General features: G+C 44.4%; 1 long non-coding RNA gene across 1 annotated transcript; it reads left to right on the top strand.

The window, feature by feature from the left end:
- Window positions 1-116: 116 nt before the first annotated feature.
- Window positions 117-25,698, top strand: LOC117765351. Its single transcript, XR_004614558.1, has 3 exons — window positions 117-957; window positions 1,522-1,524; window positions 25,502-25,698. It is a non-coding gene; the product is annotated as an uncharacterized LOC117765351 (long non-coding RNA).

Below are 25,698 nucleotides of genomic sequence, written 5' to 3'. Positions count from 1 at the left end.
CTCCCGGCTCGGTTGCAAGACATAACTCAACACAGATTTCATTCTAAAAACAATGTCCTCGGCTCAAATGAGTTGTTCTACTTTTTGGGTTTTTTTTCAAATGCATTATACAAAACTGTCACTGGTCTTTTGAAACTGAGGATTTGGTGGAGTTACATGTTATAGTTTTAGCAGAATAACCATTACTTCACCTTTTTAAACAGTTGATGACGTGATATGACTTTTACTGTACCTACTGTTGTGTGTTTTTTATTTTCATTTCGATTGTCTCGGATCCTTCTTTCCAAAAAAAACAAAAGAAATACAAAATCATCCTTCTGAACATCACTGCCAACGGCTGTGAAGAAAAAAAAGAATTGACAGTTTTATTATTTGTGTCCTTCCAAATACTGGCGGCATGTGATGTAACGAGAAATTTGTCTGACTTTGCTTTTTATTTGAGCTAGATGTGTGTATTTTAATTTTTAAAATGAGAAAAAATGTCTCTTGTTTTACATCAGTGTTGTTTTCCAATAACTTGTAATTGCCCATATACAGTAGCACAAGTCTTCACACACGGATGCATTGCATTTGTCTTCGACCAACAGGTAAATAAAAACTGCATTCACCCAGATCAAGTAGCTGTAGAGCAGAAACTTAATGCCTTCTCACTTTAGTCTTTGGTGCCACTTAGGCCTCAATGTCCGTTATTCTCTCCAGTAAAATGTGTAATAATTTCTGTATGTGTTTCTCATGTATGATGACCTTTTTTTTTTTTCTTTCTTTCTTAATATATCTCTCATTCTCTTGTCAGCCCTACTGTCAGGGGGTGCTAAATCCTGATAAATTAAACCTCTTTAATTATTTAAACCCTGGCCCCAGAAATCAGGCACAGTGATTTATACCTGTGTGTATGAGACTTGTGGGGGGAAGAAACAACACTCGCTGCTTTGATGGATGACCAATGTGTGTGTGTGTGTGAAAGAGAGAGGGCGGTTAAAGGGAATGTAATGTCATCAGTTGAATCTCTTGATTTGCTCCACTGTCATAAACGGGGGAAAAGGGAAAAAGGTGTGTGCTAGTGAAAAGAACAAATTGTGGAATCTATTAAATGACACAAGCAATACACAAACTTTTGTCGATGCATTAGAAATCAGGACGACGCTCTTGTCACACCTACGATGATCTTTGCAATGTGTTTTTTGCACGTACTGGAATCTGTGCTAAGTTAATGATGAAACTCAGGCCCTTCGGTGTACATTGTCCACAGGGAGAGAAAACCCTCTCATCTCCATTCGTTTCCTTTGTGCGCCTCTTGTTTCTGTAATTACTGTAGTTAAATGATATTACAGTCTCTCACCTTTAGCTCTACGGAGAATCTCACCCACCAAACTTCTTGATGTAGTCCCCCACCCATTCTTCTCTTTATCCCCCCCCCCCCCCCCCCCCCCTCCCCAATCAGGTTTTTGCTCCTGGCAGAGAGAGGAGAGATGTTAGCTGTGAGAGAACTAACGAGATACTTGAGTGCTTCTGGGCAGGAAGGAAGTCGAGCTGAAAAATATGGCAGAGAGAGAGAAGTCTTTCTTGTCTGTTTGGTGGCGGAGCTAAAAAAGAAAGAAAAAAAAAAAAAAAAAAGCAGGGGAGAGGGGGGGCCAAGGTGGGGAATAGGAATAGGAAGAAAGAGGGAAAAGGGGAAGACAAGTGAACACATTGAATAAAAATTTCATAAAGTTCAGCATGTGGTTTCTTTGATGCGAGCAATAGATGGTGTGCGCAGTCTGCAGGCTCTGTGGAGGCAGCAATTAATGCTACATGTACCCAAAGGCGCAGTGCGAGAGGCGTGGGGACGGTGGCTGGTTTTAGAAGTGTGTCGCAGCATCACTCCACCTTAGACACCCCTTCACCCAGCCTTTTGTTTTCTTATGTGTTTAAACCTCCTCCTTCCACCCGATTCAAGGCGCTGTGAGTGAAATCCATGCATCCCTGAACTTGTGAGTTCGGGGCCTCCAGCTGTCTCAACTGATTATTGGCAAGACATTTGAACACATGAAACTATCATAAGCTCCGTCAATATTTTTCTTATATTGTTGAAATTGCACAATTCTGGAGGCCCCGGCGGCCCCGTGCACACTCAGACTCCTCTCTGTCTGTCTGCTTGTTTTTGCCAGCAGTCCTCGGACCTTTCCGTTTGAACCAGGTCCAGAGAGATGTTCTTCCTCCTGGTATCACACGTATCACAGAGTACATTCTGCAATGAGTCACCCAAGAATAACCTTTTGGAATATCCATCACCTGGTGCTTTCAGTGCAAGGATATCTAACAGAAAAAGAGTGAAATGTAGTCTTGTGTGAAACATGGAAAGGGTGACAAAGGACGGGAACTCCTGAAATGCCTGGAAAGTTCTCTCTCTCTCTTTTCGGTCGATCCCTCTAGTTTTTGCTGAGGCAGGTATCTGTGATGAGGTGTGGGGCGTGTGGGAAGAGCACTGGGAGTTTGCTCACGGTACAAAATTCCTCAAAGTAAGGAGAAACAGGAAGAGCGGGAATCCTGCCGCCCCGGCGCCGCTGCAGCTCGGCAGGCCAGTCCTCTCTAATGTTTGAACAGAAAGCGCCAGTGGGCTTCCCTGACATCAATCCTGGTTCTACACCAACTCTTCTTCCGCTTTTAAACTCTTAACAACCAACCCCCCCCCGCCCACCCCAGCCACACACACACACACACACACACACACACACACACACACACACTTCTTGTGTTGCTATAGCCTAAGAGCGACGAGTCTTAACTTTGATTTTATAATGCCTGCAACCAACATGGCCCTGTATCAGCTGAAGTGAAACTTGCACATTGTGTGTGTGTCTGCCCTCTCAAATACCACAGTATTATGCCAGAGGTACTCAGAACTGCAGGGATAAGTTTATATTTACACTTGTCTTTAACACTATACTCTGTGTACTTTACTATTAATAAATTGCAATATGTTGGGGGAGAAGAATCATTATTAGATCTGTTTTGTTGAAATTCAACCAAATGATCCAGAAGCTTTACTTTAGTGGCTGCAAATAACGTGGAGGTGAAACTCTTTGCACCAGTTTTTTCGTGGCCTTTCTGAAAGCTTGGAAAGTTCTCAAAATCCCTGTTTCTGCAGAAATGTTCTCCTGGAAGTGAAAATGAATATGAAACACATTGATAACTATCAGGAGAATTGCTAATCATTGCATCCTCATTTATTTATTTATCTATTTGAAATCTGCACTGTACTAATATTTGAAAGTTAAGCCCTCTAAGGTGTAAGCGAAAAGTCCCTGGTGTATGTGGATGTGTGTGCGTGTGTGTGCGCTCATGCACTGGTGTGTGCGCTTGTGTCACAGTGGAATAGCTGGGCCAAGTGAGGCGAATGGATCTAAATATTATCCCCCACCCTCTCTCTCTCTCTCTCTGTGTGTGTGTCCCCCTGTAGACCAACTAAGATGTGTGTGTGGAAGAGAGCGAGGCCCAAGGCTATTATTCTCCCATTAATTTTTCCATTTGAAATCAAACCTCGGTGGGGGTGCATGAGGGAATCAGAGGAGGGGGGGGGAGAGGACCACAGTGGGCTTAACCTATCATGGTGGGGGGGGGATTTAAAATGTTGGTTGTATTAGCGTTATTGTCCAATAGGGGAGGCAATTTCACTTTCAAAGGAAGCCTCTGTTTCTGCAAATCCCTGAGTCGTCATCCTCGTCCAGAAGGCCCTGAGAGGAAACACGCTGTTAAGACACTATTGGAATTTTTGGTTTGAAGGCTGCACAGTTATGAAAATAGTTGAGGACAGAGTCATACATTTTCAGCTTTGATTAGTTTGAGATAATTATGTGTTCATCAGGTACATGAACCGTACACTCGCACCAGCACAGTCCTGTGAATGTTCTCGCTCTGTCTGTTCCACTTCCACTGCTACAAACTTTCACTTCACACAAATACCCTCACATCTTTATATTCCTCAGCATTAGATAAGACCTGTTGACCTTCACTCCTCCCCCCGGCCTACCCACGCAAACACACGCCTCCTCTACCTCACGCTTCCCTTTCCAGCCTCCTTCAATTCCAATCACGACTCTCCACGCCGTCTTTCTTTGAAAAAGCGCCAGTGCTTGCTAATCTGTCAATCACATGTTGTCCTGTTGTGGCAATGATAAGGGGTGGGGGGTGGGGGGGCGTGGTGGTGGGCCGTACACCTCCAGCAGCTCGCGGCTCAGAGCAGGTTGATGATTAACCAGACAGGTACTGAGTCAAACTGCTGACAGCAGAAACACACTGACAGCTGATTTGGAAGACAATGGTCCCGCTCCCTCTACTTAACTTGTCACGGCAGTCAAAGCACCTTCTCTATTAACCTCTGACGTATCTGCAAAGATGGAGGGAAACACTCACGTGCTGCATTTCACTCAGGCACTAATATAAAAACTTGTATTGCTGAAGATCTTTAGTTCTTGCACAAAATAGTGATCATACCTGTAAGTCATTAGTTGGCCATAAAAACTGAAGAATTAAATCCTGATGAATTGTTGATTCACATGAAAAAATGCAGCACAAAAATGTTAAAACGGAACTGATTAGTAATCTGAGAAAGTTTGTTCTGATGTGTGGTGTTTGATCAGAGCTTTAGAAAGTATACCAGTAAGTATAACAGCATATAAAGTATAATAGTATAATGGGCATTATTTAAGTACTGTAAGTTGTTATTACCTCCCCAAAGGAGGTTGTGTTTAAAGTGCCGCTTGGTGAAAAGTTACGCAAACACCAGTGAACTGATTTCCATGAGGGTCGGAGCATAACCCAAGAAAGAACCTATTTAACTTTGGAGTGGAATCTGGACCAAGGAATAGGACTTTGAATGGCGTCATCCTAAGATCAACTTTGTATCCAGGAGTAGAGTCTGTAGTGTCAGAGCCATGACGGCGCAAAAAAAACTCCAAACCCAACGTTGCCTTGTCTCCCGGATTAATAGTCCAACACTTCCCAATTATTAACCGCCCCTGTAGTGTACCATTCATATTCACGGCCATTTACCTCCCTCCACTTCCTGTGCTTTGTGCCCTGTGTCTTTATAGGATGGGAATGGATGACACAGGCAGATCTGTCAGTCAAAACGCCAGCCGCTCCCCCAACCAGCAGTGATTGCCCGTAGACAGCCGTCCATACACCTCCACTGGCTCTGGTCCCTTCTCAGCTCAATGAGTAACTAACCTGCAGGTACTGAATCAAACTGCTGACAAGCATGTGGAGGGGGAGTGGGTGGGTGGGGAGGCGGGGGCTGTGTAGGTGGATGGATGGAAAGACAGAAAAGGAAGGGTGGTGGGGTGGGGGGGGGGTAAAGATGACAATGGCATAATTTTATACCCTGCACCTTGGTGACGTAACCTTAAAATTTTCAACCCCAAAATAGGATGTGTACCTTTCCCATCTGTCCAGCCACGGCCTCAAATTCCCCTTCTTCCCCCTCATTTCTCCCTCTAAGTGATGGGCTGTCCCGCGCTCATCTTGTCTTCTTAGACAGATGAGTGCTGTCAGCGCTGCCATCACTGCCCAGCTAAACATTAATGACTCTCTTGCCTGACAAGTGTTGGCGGGGAAGAGGGGAGGTGAAAGGGGGACGCCTCTGGACAAAACCAGGGATGAAAAAGGAGAAGTGATGGCTTTATCTGCTTGACAGATTCCCCTTTGTCTCTCTGAACTTGCGTATATGTATGTGTGCCATCAGCAGATTCTTGGCTCGGCGTGACGGTTTTATTGCCCTGTTTTTCCCTCGCCTCAGAGGAGCTGGACCTCTTTGTATTCCCACTGCCCCTCATCCTTCCTACTGGCATTGCTGGCATTCCTTCAAGTATCTGTGCAATGTGCGAGTGTGTTTGCGCTGCTGCTTATTTGTGGGTTTGGCGCGTGCTTCCTTCGTATCCTCGTGTGCGTTTCTTGGGGAGAGCATCCTGGACTTTGATGTTGGCAACGGTGATGGTGGTGACGGTGCAGGTCACAGGGAAGAGTCGTCCCAGAGGGACGGGTAGTGAGAGGAGAAGAGGATGGAGAGGGGGGGGGGGGGGGGGGGGGGGGGGCTGGAGAGAGGGAAAGGCCTATGCCAGTATAGTCTGTGGGTCAGTTTGAATGTTTTCAGCTTTCTCCTAAGTTATATACTTGGAATATTTCTTTATTTCCCTCCGCTGCATCCCTCCTTCCCACTGTGGTCTCTTTTTCCACACTTTCACTGGTCTCTGTCTCTCTCTCTCTCTCTCCCTGTTGTCACTCAGGCCTATGGTCTCTCTCCCCCTCTCTCTTTTGAATTATTAACTCCCCAGCTCAGGGGAGTGAATGGGTACTGCTGAGTAGACGCAGCACAGATCCGGCATCACGTTGCCCGCTTTTCGGAAGTCCGTCCATTTAAAGGGGTAGAGTTGCTGGCCCCTGCAGCCCCTGCCTCATGCACACTCACACACAGAGACCCAGGTCTTCAAACCAGCTCAGGACCTTTTTTTTTTTATTATGATCAGCTGATAATCGGACAGTGAGATAAACAGACAAGTGTTTATGTCTCCGTGCCAGCATTCCTTTACTGTAGCGCCACAGGCCCCCTGTGGTGCAGCCGCCCACTCTCTTGGCTTACTTCTCCCCAGGCAGCCTCTGTCTCCTCTGGATTCCCGGAGCAATGATTAACCTTAGTTCTGATCAATGCTTCTGCTGACTCTGATACATCACTGGAGCCTTGCAGCTGCCATGTAAAGGAAGCGTCAACTCTGCGCTGCCCGTGACAGAGCATACCCACTCCATCACTTACAGCGGGGCGTTCACACAGACGCACACATGCACACACAGAGGGGGGTGGACAAAATAATAGGAACACCTGACATTACCATGCAATTCAGAAGTCCTGCTATAAACACTAATTGTTTCTAATTATCAGTTTTAGTTGAGAATATTAGATCTTTTGTTAATTGCTCATGCTGGACTGTATAATATATTAAGGACTCTCTGTGGAATATATTTTTGAAAATTGGTGAGTTAAAATTAAATTAAAATCAAGTGTTAAATATGTGGTTCAGTTGCCGCACAGAATCTTGGATTCTTCTGGACACGATACTTTACTTAAACACAGTATTTTGTATCATCAGTTTTCGAGGAAGGAGTAAAGAGAATTAAAGAGAATGAGCTCGACACAGAAACAGAAGAACAATATGAGAGATTGGCATCACTCATCACCCGGTGGTGCTTTACCTCGACAGCAGGGGGAAGCCCTGATTTCCTGAAGATGACAGGAAGCACAATGGCAGAGTGTTCTGTCAGCACATCCTACTCACAGAGCCAGGTTAATGATTCTGTAGCCAGAGCTGAGCTGGGGAGAGAGGGATGAGCAGAGGGAGGAACCAGGAGGAGAAGAAGAAGTGGAGAGGGCTAGAATTCAGCTACACTAAGGCCCTCATTACAGCTGCATTAGGAATGATGGTGTGTTTTTGTCATTTTAATTACCTTTAATCTGATCTCTTCATACTCGGGCCGTTCGTTAATGAGGCAGAACAAAAACCACATGTCACACATGTTCAGCAGGGATCCACGCCATCAGTCATACAGCTAAACATGGCACAATGGTTACAGCAACTTACATGTGAGTTCTGCATCTTAGCAGAAAACTTTAAAAATACTGTGACTTGATGAGTAATTAGAAAAACAATGGATTTAAATGCACATGAATCCATCAGTGCACAACACACATATCTTTGTTCTATGAATCCAAAACTGTGAGATTTGCAGAAATGTGTCTTAAGATTCTGTTATTAGATTAAAAGTACAAATATTCTCTTATTATTATCATTGTTGTTGTTCTTGTTTTTATTATTATAATTATTATTATGTATACAAATTGCAAAAGTAAAAGAAGAAGAGTTGAATTAAAAGAGTTAAGAGTTTAAAGAAGGAAATTGAGACCTGGATTTCATATCATGCAATACTTTGATTCTCAAATATTTATGTTGTATTACATTGCTTTTTGCACTTTCTTTCTTTATTCCCCTTCTTTCTTTATTCTCTCTGTTTCTCTCTCTTTCTTTCTCTCTCTCTATATATATATATATATTTGTATTATTTTATTTTTGTATTGTAAGCCTGTTTAACACTTGGATAACCTGTAGTTGTTTTAAATGTGCTTTTATAAATAAACGTTGACTTGACCTGTCACAATCTTTCAGTCTTTTGAATGGTAATGGAAGCCAAATAAAATGTAAAATGTTAATTATTCATATTACAAATTTCCTATTATACTGTACATGAGGAGATTTCTGGTACTTGTACATGTATTTACTTTTTTATTTTGTAATGGATGTATTCGGTTCTTTATATCTCTTCTCTTTGTAACTGTAAAAAAGCGTTGACAGAGATAATGACAACAGATTAGGATCTTCTCATGTCAAAAGAGCAGAGGGGGGACGGGGGGGCTGGGTGTTCCCCCTCCCCTCGTCTCTACATACCAGGACTTGGTTAAAGTATTACCCCACTGCTGCCTAACAATATTGCTGACTGGTGTGTGGAAACAGGAGGGATCAAAGTTATCATGTAGAAGAGAAAGGCGCCTTTCACTGGGCCCATAGAGCCTGTCCACTCCATCTTACCAGCCCATTCAGAGCAGCTCCACACAGCAACACTCAGGACACCATCCTCCCACTCCTCATCTGCCTCATCCTCCTCTCATTTTTTATTCCTCACCCTTTCATTTAACACGTCCTCCACCTACTTTTCCACTCATCACTCCTTCACGCACATGTTATTAAATAATTATTTATTTCCACCTGAAAAGCATCTTTATTTCCCCCCCTCCCCCTCTTTGCAGTCCATCACTTTCTCCAGAGACTGTCCATCCATCTCTCCATCTGTCACCTGGCGAAGGAATCACATCCACATTTGATAAGGCTGGGTGGGTGGGTCATAAAAAGTTTATGCTTGTGATGCCGGAGTCTCATTTATTATCCCTGCTAATGTAGCAGTTGGGAGTGGCAGGAGGAGGAGGGGGGGGTGGGGGGACAGAACGAGAGTGAGAGGTTGAGAGAGAGAGGCCACCACATTAAGGGATCATTACTCGTCTACAGGCTCTGTCCCTCGCTTTCAAGTCCTCTTTATGCTTTATGGCCTTGATGTATTTAAGTGTTCCATAGCCACTAAGAGTTCAAGATGCTTATGGCACAGGAGGTAGTTACAGTTGTCTGACCACAGAACTCCTGGCTCAAGCCCTAATGCCTGTGTCTATTTCCTTTAAGTTTTCTTCACTGGTAGATGTGGAGATGTGCGGCTTTGTAACTCATATTGTTCAGAGCTGTACGGGTCAGAATGTACATTCAATTGACAGGTTTTACAATGTGTTTGTTTGTTTGTTTGTTTGTCAGCGGGATTACGCAAAAACTACTGAGCAGATTTCCACGAAACTTGGTCAAACAAACATCGGCCAAGAGAGACCCCGTTACATGTTGGTGCGGATCTGGACAAAGGGACATATCCAGGATTGTTTTTTTCACTTTCTTCAACATTTATCTTACATTGTCACCAATTTCCCACAGAACAGTTCACATATCTTACAACAGACACATTAAGATGATATCTATGAGTGTGTGAAATTTGGTGCAGCTTGACTGAATTGGAGGGAACCTTCGGGCCTTGGCAGAGGTATGCGCTCTACAGAGTGCCATTCTAGTTCTTAGTGTCAATCCCATGAAAATGCCAAAACCAACAATAAACCGATCCAATAAAAGTATTTAGTGTGTTTCCAAAGCCTGATACAGCTTATTCCCCTGTGCCAGAGAGCTCTGTTGTTTTTTTAGTTGTTCCAACAAACACTGTCCTATTGCTGCTGTAAATATTTGCTCACTAAATCCACTAAAAAATAATCCCTAACAAATTCACTAATTACTCCTGTTTGAGCAACATTGGCGAAAAACTACAGTTAATTCAGGGAATCATCTCGTTTCTTTTATTGAAAGTAAATATGTGTGATGTGTTTGTAAATATTAATGTCTTCAGTAAATAAATTGATTTGACACTGAGTGGCAGGTCAGAAAGTATTGAGGGACGGACTAACAGGAGCCTTTTCATGGGATTTGTTTATAATGAGAAAAGTATAGATTTTAGCCGTCTTGCCCTGATGATGAACTTTTCTTTAAAAATGTGCTCCATCATTCAAACAATAGATATAAAGACCTATGGCTTTATGGAAAAATCTAAACGAAAAGAGAGAGAGGGAGATGATGATGGGAACGTGCAGATGGGACGGCAAGGGAGTGTGAGCATGTATGAGTGTGTTAGTGTTGGGGGGGGGAGGCTACCCAGAGGCATAGATAGTGATAGATTGGCCTGGGAGAACTGTGATGCAGATCCACTCATCAAGATTGATGTTCTGCCATTCTGCTTTAAGTGCAATTAAATTGGCCCCTGTGTTAAAAAGCCCAGCCGATAACGTGGCTGAGGCTGAGATTACGCTACATTTCCCTTGCGTTTTCCTCCACCTGCATCCCTGCCACAGCTACTCAGAGATTTACTTTACATTCTCGCCTGCACTGGACGGGAACTTTCCCGGCATCCTGACCAGTTCATCGGCCCTGATTTACTTTATGTACGGCTCGTGTGTTTTTTTTTTTCCACAGAGCCCGCAAAGTAGTTTTTAAATCAATGCCCCCTAAAAGTTTTTAATCACTTTCTGGTTGTTGTCTTACCACAAAATTGATCACTTGTACATTAGTGCATGTTTAATGTGTAATAATGCATGGTGATTACTGAGAGGAAGGAAGTTTAATGTCTTCATGAACAATTCCAACATAACTCATCTCTGGCGGCCAGGTTGACAAGCTGTTCCATTCAGTCCAGAAGCAAAACTCTGAAGTAAAGACAAGGTCACCGGGAGATACATCACCACTTGTTTTCACTTCTGCAGCATCGGGCACAGTCGCTGGAAATTGATGCAATTTTGTGTGCAAACAGTTTTGATCAAACAGTTTCTATGAAAATCACTCTCACGTGTCCAGCAGCTTGTGTACATCACAATCTACTCCGTTTCCTGCTAAATGGAAATGTTTGCAATAATTCAAATTGAATGTCGATCACAGTCCAATCCATCTCTCTCTCTGTCTCACTCTCCATTCTGCCGCGGGCCTCGCCCACCTCTGTCAGTGTCAAGTTGTTAACCCCGTGTCAACAGTGGCGCAGGGCGTATTTGGACCCGGTTGATGGATGGGTCTTGGTGGACTTGTCCCACGCAAACATATTCTCAGAGTCAGCTGAGAGAGGTGGAGCGTGTGTGTGTGTGTGTGTGTGTCGACCCCTCCACCCACACACATGCGTACACACACATGTCCATCCGTGATCAGGTCCCCCAACTCGGGCAGTGTGGAGCCCCTCTCCGTCCCCTCCAACACCCCAAGTCTCCAGTTTAGACCCAGATGGGTGGGGCTCTGACCCCACTGTCACAAAACGAAGGGAAACAGATTCAAGATTTTTTTCCCCCCCTGCAAATGTTCAACTTGACCCATGTCCTTCGCATCATTATATTTCCTTGTGAGAGCTTGACATCCTGTTCCCCTAACAAACCGGTAAAATTAACTTTGCCAGCTCACCCCAAGGGAAACGTGTAATAATCAAGGGGAGGGCCATTACAAATTAGCGTGGTTTTATTTCTTTTGTCATCATCTGAGCAGACTTTAATTGGATATTAGAGCCAGTGTCTGGTTTTTCAATTTTGCTTAAAAACTAAAACCGTGTTTCCATCAGTTTGAGAGAATATCTGAGTTTAGATGGAGAATTCTCGCCATTTTAATTGATGTTTTTCTCATTTGTAAAAGATGAAAATGAATTAAAACCAAAAATACTTACAAATGAAAAAATCTCTTCTGCATTGGGGGCCTCATCAGACCCTGAAAACATACTTTAAAAATCCAAACATTAGATCATGAGTGGTGTAATTGACTGCATACGTGTATATAACCCACAGAACTTTGCCGTGTTAAGTTGAAATGTTTTATTTAGTTCTTTGTAAGCGAAGTTTAAGCTTAAGTATTTTATTTAAATGAGACGGAAAAACCAGCGGCAACATTACATCACCCTGCAGCTTTGGAACACTGGGTTCGGGGCAGAGATGGCATCAGCAGATGACTGATCACTCGTCAATATCAGGAGTTCATCCAGCACCATTAGTCATCCTCACTGCGTCCTGTCACTCCACACAGCTGCTCGCCATCCCTCTCCTCCACCGCTCATTTTTCTCTCCCTGCCCAACTTTCTCGGTTCTTTTTATACTCCCTCGCCAAACGCACCCAGATTCTAAAGGCATTCCTGTCGTGGTTTATGGAGCCGGGGGTGAAAACAGGCTGAGTAAAAAGGAAAAGGGGAGAGTGCCGCGGCTCATATGTAGGCGTGTGAGTGGAGTTTCATGCCATGTGTTCTCTTTTTGCATTTTGGATGGGGGGTTGTCATAATGTGTTGCGTTGTCCACTCTGGCTCAGAGGGTCAGATTAACAAGGAGTGCGGGTCCCTCTTTGCAGTGCTCCCCTCACAGGGCACAATGACAGGGGCTATCCATCACTTCTGTCCCTAACAGGGTGGGGGTCAGGGGGGTGGAGGCTGTGGGGCTGGGGCCTGGCTCTGGCTGGCTGACGGAGAGTTGTGGGGAACAGGATGGGGCTGGTTAAACTTTAACCAGCCCTCTTCCTACACACTGAAGACCACATTCAGCCTCCATTCTCTGCTGGGGGAGATTCTGATGTTTCATCAACCCCGAGATCCATGACCCGCCGCCCACTGGGGACCCCCTCTCGCCCACTCATGGCCCCGCGCCCACCTGCTTCCATATGGATCACAACAGCGGAGCCCCAAACATTTGGCTGTAGCGTGGGAAGAAAATAACTCTGAGGTCTCCCCTCCATCTGCGTGCAGAGCAAGTGGCTATATTAACCCAGCCCTCTGCACGTGCCACACAGGCCTGATATACTCACCATGACGGCACTGTTTCGCCTCTATTTGTCTGAGGCGCTGTCATATTGGCTGTCAACACATTTTAACAGCGCATCAATAGCAATAGTCCTCTTTGTGATCATAGAGGGGTTATTCCTCGGCCACACCATGGTTACGGCATGAAAAATGATGGCTGGCCTTTTGATAGTCATTTAATACACAGTTGCACACTTTGATAGAATTTGGCAAAAGCCTCTCCCCGGTGAGTTAACAATGCGTACGGAAAATCATATTTCCATGGCGGCCCATTCAATCTTATCCCCCTGTCCCAGGGAAAACTGCAGTGACAAATGGGATGTGAGCACGCTCTGGGTGGCTGTGGGTCACATCAGGTGCAGAAGCAGGTTGGAGGTGTTAACCCAATGTGTTCCTGTTCACTGGTCCAATCATCTTCATTGATTGCGCCGATGATTGAGAGGCTCCCACCTTTTCTTTATGATGCCAGCAGGACGAGGTAAAGGCTGGAGTTTCCTGGAGATGGACCATAAACGAAAATGGCAAATAGAGAAGACAAAAAACTAAGCAATGTGGATTTTCTTACAAATATAACACACATTCACAATCAATTTATTATATGTATAAGTCAGATGATTATATAAAACTAGTAGACTGGAAAGGTTTACCTAATTCTCCATATTTGTCAATTATGTCCATGGGAGTGGAGTCATGTGACAGCCTGATTTAATTAGATTTGATGAGATGACTCGAGTCTCCACACACACTTAATAATGCAGTAATTTCTTCCCATTTGACATGGCGAGAGTGAGGGAGTGACACTCTAAGGGGAAAGGGTGAGGGCGAGGTGGGTGTGTGGGGGAGTGGGTTGCAGGGGCAGAGAGGAATAAGGTGCTGCTGGGTGGAGGAGCGAGGAGGTGAGAGGGAGGGGAGTCGGGGAGCTGTCCATTTGTACAAAGCTAAGAATCTGTCATGTGTCGGGTCGTGTTTTCTTCGCCGCAACGCTGAGGTGGTTTTGACAGCCAGGACTTTCTCTCCTTCATCCATGCTGCAAATGACATTACGGAAATTGTGTTTGTGGCGTTTGCCTAGGCCAGGGACTCCTGGGAAACTGGCGGGGTCACGGGGGTCTGGGGGAAAGACGGAAAGAGTGCGGATGGAGAGAGAGCGGGCGAGAGGAAAGGAAAGAAACCGAGACAGAATAAACGACAGACTCATTTGAACACTTAAATTGAACATAAATAACCTTGAAATTAGTAAACTGGATGGAATAATAATGAAAATGCTTATTATTGAAATACAGCCAGTATGTGACGATGCTTGGCAAACATACATTTGGCAGTAATTTACTTTAGCATTAACAAAGCTCACCTGGGCCAGGATGTGCAGGGATTACTCCTTCAAGCACATACGCAGCGCTGTGTGTTAGATTTGCTACTTCTAGTCTCTTAGGGCAAGCTCAGACTCCTAAATATTTCAGCAGTAGAAATGAACTGCTCTCTCAGGGGGGCAATCCTGTGCCTGATTGCCCCGGCCTGACGTTTATAGCCTGGGTAGGTCCGGGTCGACCTGGTCCAGGCCATGGTCCCCACCATGCAGGTTTACACATCCCTAACCTTCACTAACAAGGACCAGGGGATCGGCACGACCTCTTCCATAAAGTATAATTACAAGCTAAAGGAAGGATTTTGTGCTCTCATATGTGTGTGATTTCCCCCTTTACAGCTCACAATCAATCTTTAATGAGCCATTGAATATTAACTGGATTTGTAGGAACTGAGTGTCAACTCCCATGAGTGTAAGCTGGAGGCCCAAGGTTTAGCAGACAGTGAAGATGGAGGCAAGAGGGGGCACGGGGAGCCGTTCCAAAGTGGGGGTGGAGTGTTTTACATGGGCTTTATATGCAAAAAGTGGTTATAGTCAATTACAATTACAATAATTCACCACGGGAAGGACAACCAGGGTAATTGTAGTCTCAGTGCCCCCCCCCCCCTGCAAGCTGCTACAGTAACTGCATTACAATGGGGGCAACCACTGGTGCAAGAGGGACAGACAAAAAAGTGGCATGATCATAGATCTTAGAGATTTTAGAAGTCTGATAAATCTGTAAAATCACAGCTCAGTCCCAGTTGTTGATTAATTACACTGACCACAACAGAGCCCCTTGTCTGGTCCCTCATGAAGACCTCCGCAGGCCTGAGGAACAGCCTGGACCCTCCAGCAGGACTCCGGCAACTCCCTGGACTCTAACCCCCTGCCAGGCAATCTCTTTGTCACTGTGCTGCCTGCTACTGATTAATGGACGTAGTCTTGTGATCAGAAGGCTCAGATGTGGCCGAGTTCCTGCGCTCTCTGTCTGAGAGAGCTGCTCATGGGCCTAGCGGACTGAGACAGATTAGGCCTTGATGCCGACCCCTGCGGAGAGACCTCAGGGGTGGAGGAGCAGGCCAGGGGGCCGAGGGATAATGGGACCCCTCTCACACCTTTTAAAAGAGAACATGTTTATGGCTACTTAGAGGAAATTGATTTGATTGTGCCAGAAATGCATGTGTGAACACCCCTGGCACTTTTATTGGCTATTTGTCTTTTAAGTCACAGCTGGAAAAATTTATGCCCACGTTGGGGGTTTGGAGAGTGTGTTGTGTGTGTATGTTTGTGTGTTTAGGAGAGTAAATATTAATATGTGTGTGTGTGCATGCAGGCATGTGTGCATGTGGTGCCCGAGAGCAGGTCATGATAAGCGATGCACTGTAGTGTGCACTTTAACTGGGTGTCAATCATTAAGTATCAGCCCTAATGAGTAAAGCGCATAATGGCACTGGCGGATATAAAAAAACAAGATTTGTTGGGACACATTAATTCTGCGAACTGATGTCAACAGGCAGCTCCTTTTCCCCGCTCGTGTTTTCCTGCTCATTCATCCTGACTCGATTCAATGACACATGTTTGAACATGAATTTCAGCTCATGATGAACATTCTGTGTTTTGGTGGTTTGTTTTCTGTGTAGGAAACAAATGTGAGGAACTGAGGGTTTGAAAATGTAAACTGCAGATGGATATCTTGATCCAGCTCATGCAGCTGCACACAATTCCTCGTCACAATAGACGAACATAGAACCAGCGTAGATGGTTTGTGGCTATTTTCAAACCGTACAGGTGCACGTCTTAAAAGCTGCTGCTCTCATCTCACTCTCTGTGCTGAGTTTTATGTACAGTCTGTTCTCCTCTTCTTTCCTTTCTGCACTTCTCTCCCTCATAATCAATCAGAGTTTCTCATTTGAGTTGTGACGTCAACTCGCGATCCCTCGTCACAGAGTGTACGTGTAGTGAGCAGTTTAACCAGAGTGCTGTTCCCTTCTTCTTACCATTTTAGACATATTCAATATTTCAATGTCACAAAGAAAAATAGAGAAAAAACAAGGGGGAAATACATTGTTTTGTTTTGCCTCATCTTCTTTCTTATAACCAATGAACATTGTCTCACTCAGAATCACCTGATAGCGTGTGGAGCCATACCCCCAGTTTAGCATCAACTGCTTTACAGTCATGGGAATATTGACAATGAACTATTTGTTAATTAAGTATAGTACACAGATAAAAAGAGAATAGTTTACCAACTTAAAAATTGGAGACACAAAAATAAATTTAGTTGACTTAACTTAAAGTTAACAAGTTATATTGCTAACTTTAATTTGGAAAAAACTTAATTAATTGACCAATTGCAGTCATTTCAAGTTGGTTCAACAACAATTTTCTTTTTACAGTGAAATTCAAGCTATCAAACTTTTGTTCCGACTGTAAATCCGTCTGGAAAAGAGTATTTTCTTAAGGTCAAGAGGCGTGTTCATCCGAACTGAAAATAGAACAGCGTAATAGGCTGATGCTGCTCTCCGTCCCCATGAGAACATTATATTATTTTGTAAGCAATGTCACATCAAAGTCGGGCAGCGTGCGTGGTGAGATGGAGGGATGATGGACTGAAAGAGTGAAGGTGAAGAGCATCCTCACTCCGTTTGAAACAGGAGCAACCAGGGGGAGGAGGGGGAGGAGGGGGAGCTTTATGCTGCTCAAAACACTCTGATTTATGCAAATTGAAGAATGGTATCGATTGGTAATTGATTTACCTTGATACATGCATTCACGGCTGTGCTCGTAATGCGGTGATGTAGGGCCCCGCCACCTCGCGGTTTGTCTGCATTAAGACAAATCAAATTCATCTGTCCATCCTTTCTCTCTCTGTTGCCATCCATCAGGCTCATTGCATCGCCGCTGACAAAACCGAACGTACGTGTGCGTGTGTGCGTGTCTCTCAGTGGTTGTGAGGACAAGTGTGAGGATGTTTTGGCCGAAACTCACAACTTCAAAGTGCTTTTTGAAGGTTAAGGGTTTAGAACTAGGTTCAGGTTGGGATAAATGGTGGGTTCGGCATTTAGTTTTGATGGTGAAGGTTAGAGTAAGGGGCTAAGGATTGTGTTTCCTCATACAGAAAGACCGAAGTGTGTGTGTTTGTGTGTCTGCACGTTCGTGCAAGTGCACACGTGGATTTAATGTGTGCAAATTTGACCTGATCCTATGTAACCTCCACTCGTCTCTGCATACTCAGAGACTGCATGTAAAGGGCACGATGGAAACACACATAGAGCAACACCTGAACACAAACAACCACAGACAGTGAAACAAACAGACAAAACAGCAGCACAGGGAGAAATGTTATTCACTAAGTCATTGTGATCTAATGTCTTTCAGCAACTTTATTATGGATCTATTTAGTTGCCATTTATTTACATGCAGTATTGATTCTATTATCCTGCTGGTAAAAGGGGTTCATAGAAGCCTGTGTTCATCTTAATGATTGAGTGTGTTTGTGTGCGTCTGTGTACGTCTGCGCACTGACACTGAAATCTATTTAGGCCATAGAGTGTATGTTAATGTGTGTGTGTATGTGTGTGTGTTTGTGTGAAAGAATTATTTGGCCATCCCCAGGGGAACAGGGCTTGTGCTCCTCTCTCTTAGGTAATGGAAGCAATGTGTCCGTAATCCCAGTGAATGACTAATAAAAGAGAGTAGCGCCTTGGGCCTGTTCCCTCAGCAATATTATGGCTGGGTATTAAACTGAGTGCCTGTGTAATACTGTCAAGTCACTGTTTTCTCCAACACATTCCACGTACACTTTATTTATTTATTCTCTCTTGCATATATCTGTATGAGCAAATGAAATCAAAAGTGCTCTTTATGAGGAGAGATTGTTCTCATCGGTGTAAAAGCTGTTTATAAAGTCCTGGGTGCGTGAATCATCCCGCCGCCGCCGTCGGTTCCATCGAGACACCTGAGGCGCGCGTGAGCGCCGCCTTAATGGAAACCAAACGCTGCTTGAATACTAATAAGCCATGACACCATCACCCGCAGCCCTCCACCTGATACCCCTGTACTCTCTTTAAATGCTCTTTAATGGCCGTGTCAGTGTTATACAAGACGCTCATTAGACACTTTAATTGGTTTGCCCAGTGTTGACAGCAGTGTTGATTGGCCGAGCCAGAGCGTGGAGTTAGCGTGGTGGTTTGTGGGGGTCAGTGTTAGGGTGCTGTTGGTTACTAATGTGGTCGTAGTGGACAGTGCGTGCAGGGTGAGGAGCTGATTAGGACGGGGCAGCAGGCAGGGGGGGGGGGGTCTCCCTGTGGCACCATGAGGTCATTGTCTCCTGTTCCTAACTAGTGGGGTCTGTGAAAATCAAGGCCCGGAGCCATGGTTGAGTTTGTACTAATTAGAGGAGTTTCTAAATGATCCGCCTCCTGGTTCGTATTGATTATGCCAGTTTTGTGGCGATGATGTCACTCTGCCTGTCTCTGTTGTCATGGCTGATATCAGTGATCGGAGGAGTGTGGTGTTGGTGCTTTCTGACATCAGTGCAATCTGCAATAGTAAAGAGAAACCTATGTTTATGGGTGTTTGAGAAAGGACAAAGTTGTATGAAACCATTTGTGGCTCCAGACTGAACTGAACGAACTCTGATAAGTTGCACCAAGTGAGTCAGTGTTGGTTGGAGCTGGAGTTTTAAAACAAAACCAAAAAAAACTGTGGGTGTGGAGTGAGACAGAAGAGACTCTGTTGCCTGCCCCTTGAGGGTAGCAGCTCGAGACCAATGAGCCTTAATTAGCACAACATACATGAATCTCTGACCAAACCTGGTTGAGTTATACTGTGGGTAATGTAGGTTAGAAGAGTTGCAATGCTAAACTGGTGGAGCACTTTTAAAGGAACAGTCTAGCACTTGTTATTCTGGCCAGGAAACGTATATTCTCCAGCATGAACCCTTCAAGACGTAATTTAATAGAAATCAACTTTAATATTTGTTTCTGACTCAAACTAAAAGTAAACAGATGTGTTGATTTTGATTTCCTATCTTTTTTCAATGGTCTTTTATTTTGACGACATTATTTCTTCATTTCATATTCAGATTTTTAGTCCTCTCCCTCCAAACCCAGTTCTCTCTCTCCCAGATAACAACTGCTCACATGCAAATTTACTCAAAGCTGTTTGTCTGCGCCCAGATTTACAGTTTCTGCACAAATCTCCTGTGTTCTTCTCACTTCTCTCAGATTTCATACTCTTACTCTTTCAGTTTTTGTGAAGTAGCCCTGTCAACGTTCCCCCAACCAATAGAATGCCAGGTTTGAAATTGACCAATAAAATTGTCTCATTGTGGGTGAGTTTGTTTTACTTCTCACGGCATTCCGGTTACTGTTAAACCAGGTTTTGCAGATCACTCACCGGCATGAATCTTTTTTTTTTATTGTTTTTAATTTAATTAAATGTATTTAATTGGTGAAGTCATGCTAGTTTCTGTGGCTGTTGAAGATCTGTATATCCATCATGGCAAAGATCCGGTAAACACGTATGTGAAAGAAATATTTTCCTCAAAACGTTATAAAGTCGTGAAACCACATTAAACAGAGCCGCACATATAGAACAAGGCTCGTGTAGATTATCAACTTCTTATCTGACACTTTGACACGTCCCTGGAGGAAAAGCAAAACTGTAAATGATGGAATCAATTACAATTGAACTCCAACTATGACAAGTTAAAATGTCTGCGGTGGAGAAAGGCCTACGACCATCTGTATTTCTCCTCAGTGAGCGTCTAATATGCAATCCTCTTTTTACTATTCATCTTTGATCAAACTATAAAATGAATGAATGGAGGAGTGGAGTCCTGTCACCCCTCTGTCCACTCAGTGCACCGTCCCGGCCTCCGCATGCGATGATTGATTTGGGTTTGGGACATATATTGCTTTGGAGGGTCTATTCTGACTGTACTTCATCACCAGGCACGGCTAAATGCTTTAAAAGCATTGATTTGCCTGAATTACAACGTGGCATCAGACCTCTCACCTGTCTGTGGGTCGCTGTGTGTGTGAGTGTGTGCGTTCGGTGAGTGTGAATGTGTGCGAGGGGAGAGAGTAAAGACAGATCTCGCCTCCACATATCATAACACTCGGCTCTCCTCTCCCTTTATCCCCGTCATCTGCCACCCCTCCCATCGATTTGCCCCATAAAAGGTGTTTAATTCAATCAAGAGGAAAGTGAGTGCCTGTTTTTCTGGGTCCCTGTCGATAGCAGTATAATCAGTTAGAGTGGGCCGACTAGACCTCCCTCTCTCTCTCCCTCTCTGTCTCTGACACTCACTTACACGAGCTGGGTTTATAAAAACTCCATACTATCTATTTCCGTTCTGTCCTATGACTTCCTACCCACTCCACACACACACACACAGCAGCAACTCAACATGTGGGGGTTCATTGATTCAACTCCACATTCCTTCAAGTCCAAAGGTCTGGAAATACAATCCAGGAATTTTAACTTCAAATTAACAAAAATGTTTATAGTTAATGACAAGAATTTATGGATTTCACAAAATTCCTATATACATTTTACAGTGTACTATATTTGTCTTCAGCCCTGCTCCCTTGAGCAAGGCATCATTTACAGTGCACTAATATTTACACACAAACACACACACACACACACCCACACTTCTATCAGTTTGCAACACTGTTATACGTTGTACTTCTTCTCACATGGGTACCAAGAGGGCGCTCAACCCACTCGAGCGCACTAACCACTAGACAATAAAGGGAATGAAGAAATAAAAGGTCCGATTCATCAAAATCACACAGGACTCTACCACCCAGTAAATTAAACAATATTTCATAATCACTCTGACAATGAGACAAGAGACAGCAATTTGGGCTGAGAGCTTCTTCTCAGTGGAGGAGTGCACACACACACACACTCACACACACACACACACACACACACACACACACACACACACACACACACACACACACACACACACACACACACACACACACGCCGACACACATAATTATCAGAGCGGACATGCTCTGGAGACCCCAGACACTCCCCTAGTACCTGCCCAATCAACTGTCCAACAACAGACACCCACCCGGCCTTCATTTATCTTGTCTGTGAGTGTGTGTGCATGTGTGTGAGTGTGTGTGTGTGTGTGTATCAAGCTAATTACCACCATGAACCATCCCACACACAGACCTAACCCAGACATTGTGGCGCTGTCCAGGGACATGGGAGGTGGGTAATTAGCCTTCCATTATTACAACACACACTGGCACACACACACACACACACACTGGCACACACACACACACACACACACACACACACACACACATCTAGCGGTCAGTGGAGGGGCAGTCAGAGGGCCGGGCGGTTGTGTCAGTAGTTGTTTGGGGTCTAAGGACACTGCAGCAGGTCAGTAAGCAGGTATTAGGATTTTAATATTAGAAATGTTAGTTGTTATTTAACACAACATGTCATTATATTTCCATTTTTGTTTAACAGACAACAGCTGGGTCAGTGGAAAGAGTGAAATTATTCAGATTATTTTTTTATCTCCTGAAAACTGTCACACTGACTACTTTTGAGAACTCACATGCATACTTCGTTTTTACAGCTTTTGTTTTCAAGTTTAATCTTATAACTGGACAATATATATCACTGTACACTCACTTAATTCCAGTTTCTTCTGTTTCTTCTCCCAATTGCAACAACTGCATTGCATTTACTATGAGACGCATGGTTTGTGTCATCACAAACTGACTATCTCATACTGTGTGGAACTCTCTTTCCTCAAATCTGGTTTTCATATCAAATTCAGGAGAAAATCATTCCAAAATGGATAACGCATGTCTTTTTCATCACGTCAGGAAATCAACTGTGCACATTTTCAAATTACTGCATGTCACATGTACTGTTAGCTCTGGATTGGTTGTGACAATGATTGTGTTTATGCTGTAATTGTCATGACTGTGTCCTCATGGTTATTGTGTGTTTCTGAAAGCAGAGCAGATAGAGGAGGACGCCAAGAACGAGTCATAAGTTGCCTGCGACAAAAAACGCCAGAAACAACGCAAACGCACAACTCTGCTCCACTCTCCAAGAAATCAACACTTTGCCAAAGCTTAATTCCACCTTGGGGCCGTGCGTGTGTGAGTGTGCGGGGTGGGGGGGGGGGGGAGGTGCAGGTGGGTTGAAGATGTTAAAAAAAAAAAAATCTCATAACTCCAAGCTGGCCCAAAAAGTACTCCATCCCACTGCTGGCCCAGCTGTTGTCTAGGGGTGTGTAATTGTGTCAAAACCTTCCATTCGCCTCCAGGAGCGCCCCCCTAAAGCAGTTAGACGCCTCCCCCCACATGGTCCCGGGCATCATCATTTTCCTGCAACCATCCATCTTCGGCCTGCGATTAATTCTCTTCATTTCCGAGCACAGGCCATAAATCCTGGCACACTTAATTAATTTCACGGCCAACACGGGGCTCCTGTAAAGCGAGGATTGTTCTCGCAAAAGCCCATATTAATTATGCTATTTTACAGCCATCTCATTGACGGCTGTGTTTCATCTTTCATAATTACATTTTCAACAACAACGGGGGCAACAAAAGGAGTCTAATTATGGATTTGGCGGCACGCTCCCTTGTAATAAGTCAATGTTAGCATCGAGCCCGGCGACGTGGCGCTAAGGCGTTACGACACAGAGCGCGGAGCCACCCTGCAGAATCAATGGGAGCCTCCATGTTTTATTATTGTTACAGTAACTATGATTTTAGCTGAGAGGACAATCATAATGCAGAGCATATTGAAAGCATTTGGTTGCCTGCTGGCGTAAATTGTGTTGATGAAGTTAGAGGAGATTATTGTCACATTGAGGCTCTGGTGATCATTACTCTTGTGATGGAGCTCGTCGGGTCTCTGTAGTGGAGCTCGTCAGCTGCTCTCCTGATGTTCAGGCGGCAGTGGCTCCCTCCTGTCCCCCATCAGGGCAACACGCTTGTATCTCTCATGTGTCCCATGATCCACAGACTGAACAGATGAACCTGAGCTTAAACACAGTTGCGGCTCCATTCGCTTATTGCATCGTGTTCATCTTTTTTAAACTACAAAGCGCCTGGAAAATATCCGGGGAAGGCGTTTTCATTCCCGGGCCTCGTGTCACGTTCCACTGCTGGTCTGTGCCACAGGTCACCACCCAGTCGTGACGGCTGTCGGAGCCTGTGTTAACAGCCGCCTACACAGTTCGCCCGGCATCTCGCCTCGCACCCACACACTCCTGGAACTAAGCAGTAATGATATACTCAAACACACACGCTCAACACAAGAGCTGCCATAAGTACGCTGTGATGCATGGGCTGTCATGGCTGCCTGGTTGGTGGTAAAGTTGAGGCAGAAGGCCTGTGCTTGTTAAGTCATGATGACGGGGCGTCACTTTTGACGGGTCTTTACTTTTGATCGTTGCAGAGCAGGGCTGAGAAGATTAGTCGGTTCATTGATAAAAAAAATGAATATTTTCATAATCAATGATATAAAATGTAAATATTCACTGGTTACAGCTTCTCCAATGTAAAAATGTTTTTACTATTGTTCACATAACTGAAGGATATGATCATCATTTCCTGTCTTGAAATAACCAGTTGCTAATAATAATGTTGAAACAGGTTTTTCTTTACTTATTAACTTAATGTGTTTCCAATGTAATGGATAGCGGACAAAATCCACAGACTCCCTCCATGTAATTATCTTATAGAGCTGATAAAAGGCTTTGATAACTAGACGGACAAAGTGTGTATGTTGTAGTTTTTTGTAAAATAAAATTCCTTTATCGTTACCGAAACAAAATCTGCAGCTCAGAGAAACACAGAGTGAAATATAAGAGGGAATCTACACTGAGGACTTTAGACTTTCTCCCTCATCACTTACATTGAAAGCACATTAATAACTGATTTACTTTATCGCCAGTATGAGCAGGAGGAATGATTCCAGCAAGCAAAACATCTTTCAACTATGTTTTTAAAGACAGAAGCTGTGAGACTATTCTTAAGGTCTGGACAACTATGATTTTATTTGATTTGTCTTTTCATGAATGAAAATGTTTGAAAAATTCACAACAATAATATAATTCTTTGCTGTAGCCCAACAAGGTTATTACACCTTAATAAATATGCAGTAGAGATGATGATCAACCCCAAAAATTGATGAACAAAAGTAAGATTAGGAAAACCAACGTGCAAGTGTGGTAGAAACATTTTTATAGAAAAACTATACTCTCCTCTTTTTCTCTGAAGAACAGAGGACACACACAGAGTCGCAGTCATCGTTCTTCAGATGATACCAAACGTGCACTTTATCAGAAGATAGACAATAACCCTTAAAGTGAATTTGTGATAGAGAATGTGGTAATAATGGCCGCCTGGCTGACCTGAGCGCGCAGCCATGTCACCTCTGATCAGTGGTGTTACAGTCCACTGCCAGGTAGTCCTTTCACTTCCTATTAGGGTCCTCAAGCTGAGAGTCTGTGCAGTGGCAAGGGCCATAAGTCCTTTGACAGCGACCTTGAACATATGTGTGTGTGTGTGTTTATTCATGTGCAACCACAACAAGCATCTCTGCCTCTGTGTGTGTGTGTGTGTGTGTGTGTGTGTGTGTGTGTGTGTGTGTGTGTGTGTGTGTGTGTGTGTGTGTGTGTGTGTGTGTGTGTGTGTGTGTGTGTGTGTGTGTGTGTGTGTGTGTGTGTGTGTGTGTGTGTGTGTGTGTGTGTGTGTGTGTCTGTGTGTGGGTGAAATCTCTTCCTCTCCCCTCCACTCCTTCCTTGTCAAGGCCATCGGTGATCAGTGGAGGTTAAAAGTTACAAATCACCCCTCCTCCCCCACTCTGCCCTCCAATCCACCTCCTCCCTCCCCTCCTCTCTCCTCCCCACCTGTCCTTACACTCACCCAGGCGAGGGGCCTCTGGGGGCCCGGGTCTCATTCGTATTTGGGGCCAGGGCTCCTGTTGAGGGTCTGCAGGGGATCAGAGGCAGCGGAGGGCAATTACTCCTCGGCTTTAATTGGCATTATCATTTTAGCGGGCTGACAAAGATGGATCACCCGGCAGGACCCGGCTACTGTCAGGCGGGGAGAGGGGAGGAGAGGGAGAAGGTGTGGGCCTGGTGGGCACCATGAGAGAGAGAGAGAGAGAGAGAGAGAGAGAGAGAGAGAGAGAGAGAGAGGATGAGGGGAGAAGAAAACCTAAGAGGAAGAGAGGAGCACAGGATGAAGGGCAGAAGAGGCAAAATAAATCGGACATCAGCATCTCCTGAACAACTTGAACAAATAACCTCCATTATACAAGAAAGGTGTGTGAAGGAATTGTGTGGGCCACTATCTTCTGTTTGTGTGTGAG

The sequence above is a fragment of the Hippoglossus hippoglossus genome, chromosome 7 (genome assembly GCF_009819705.1).
Source record: "Hippoglossus hippoglossus isolate fHipHip1 chromosome 7, fHipHip1.pri, whole genome shotgun sequence".
NCBI lineage: Eukaryota > Metazoa > Chordata > Actinopteri > Pleuronectiformes > Pleuronectidae > Hippoglossus > Hippoglossus hippoglossus.
Note: the sequence above shows the minus strand (reverse complement) of the source record. Positions and strands in the feature narration are given on the sequence as shown.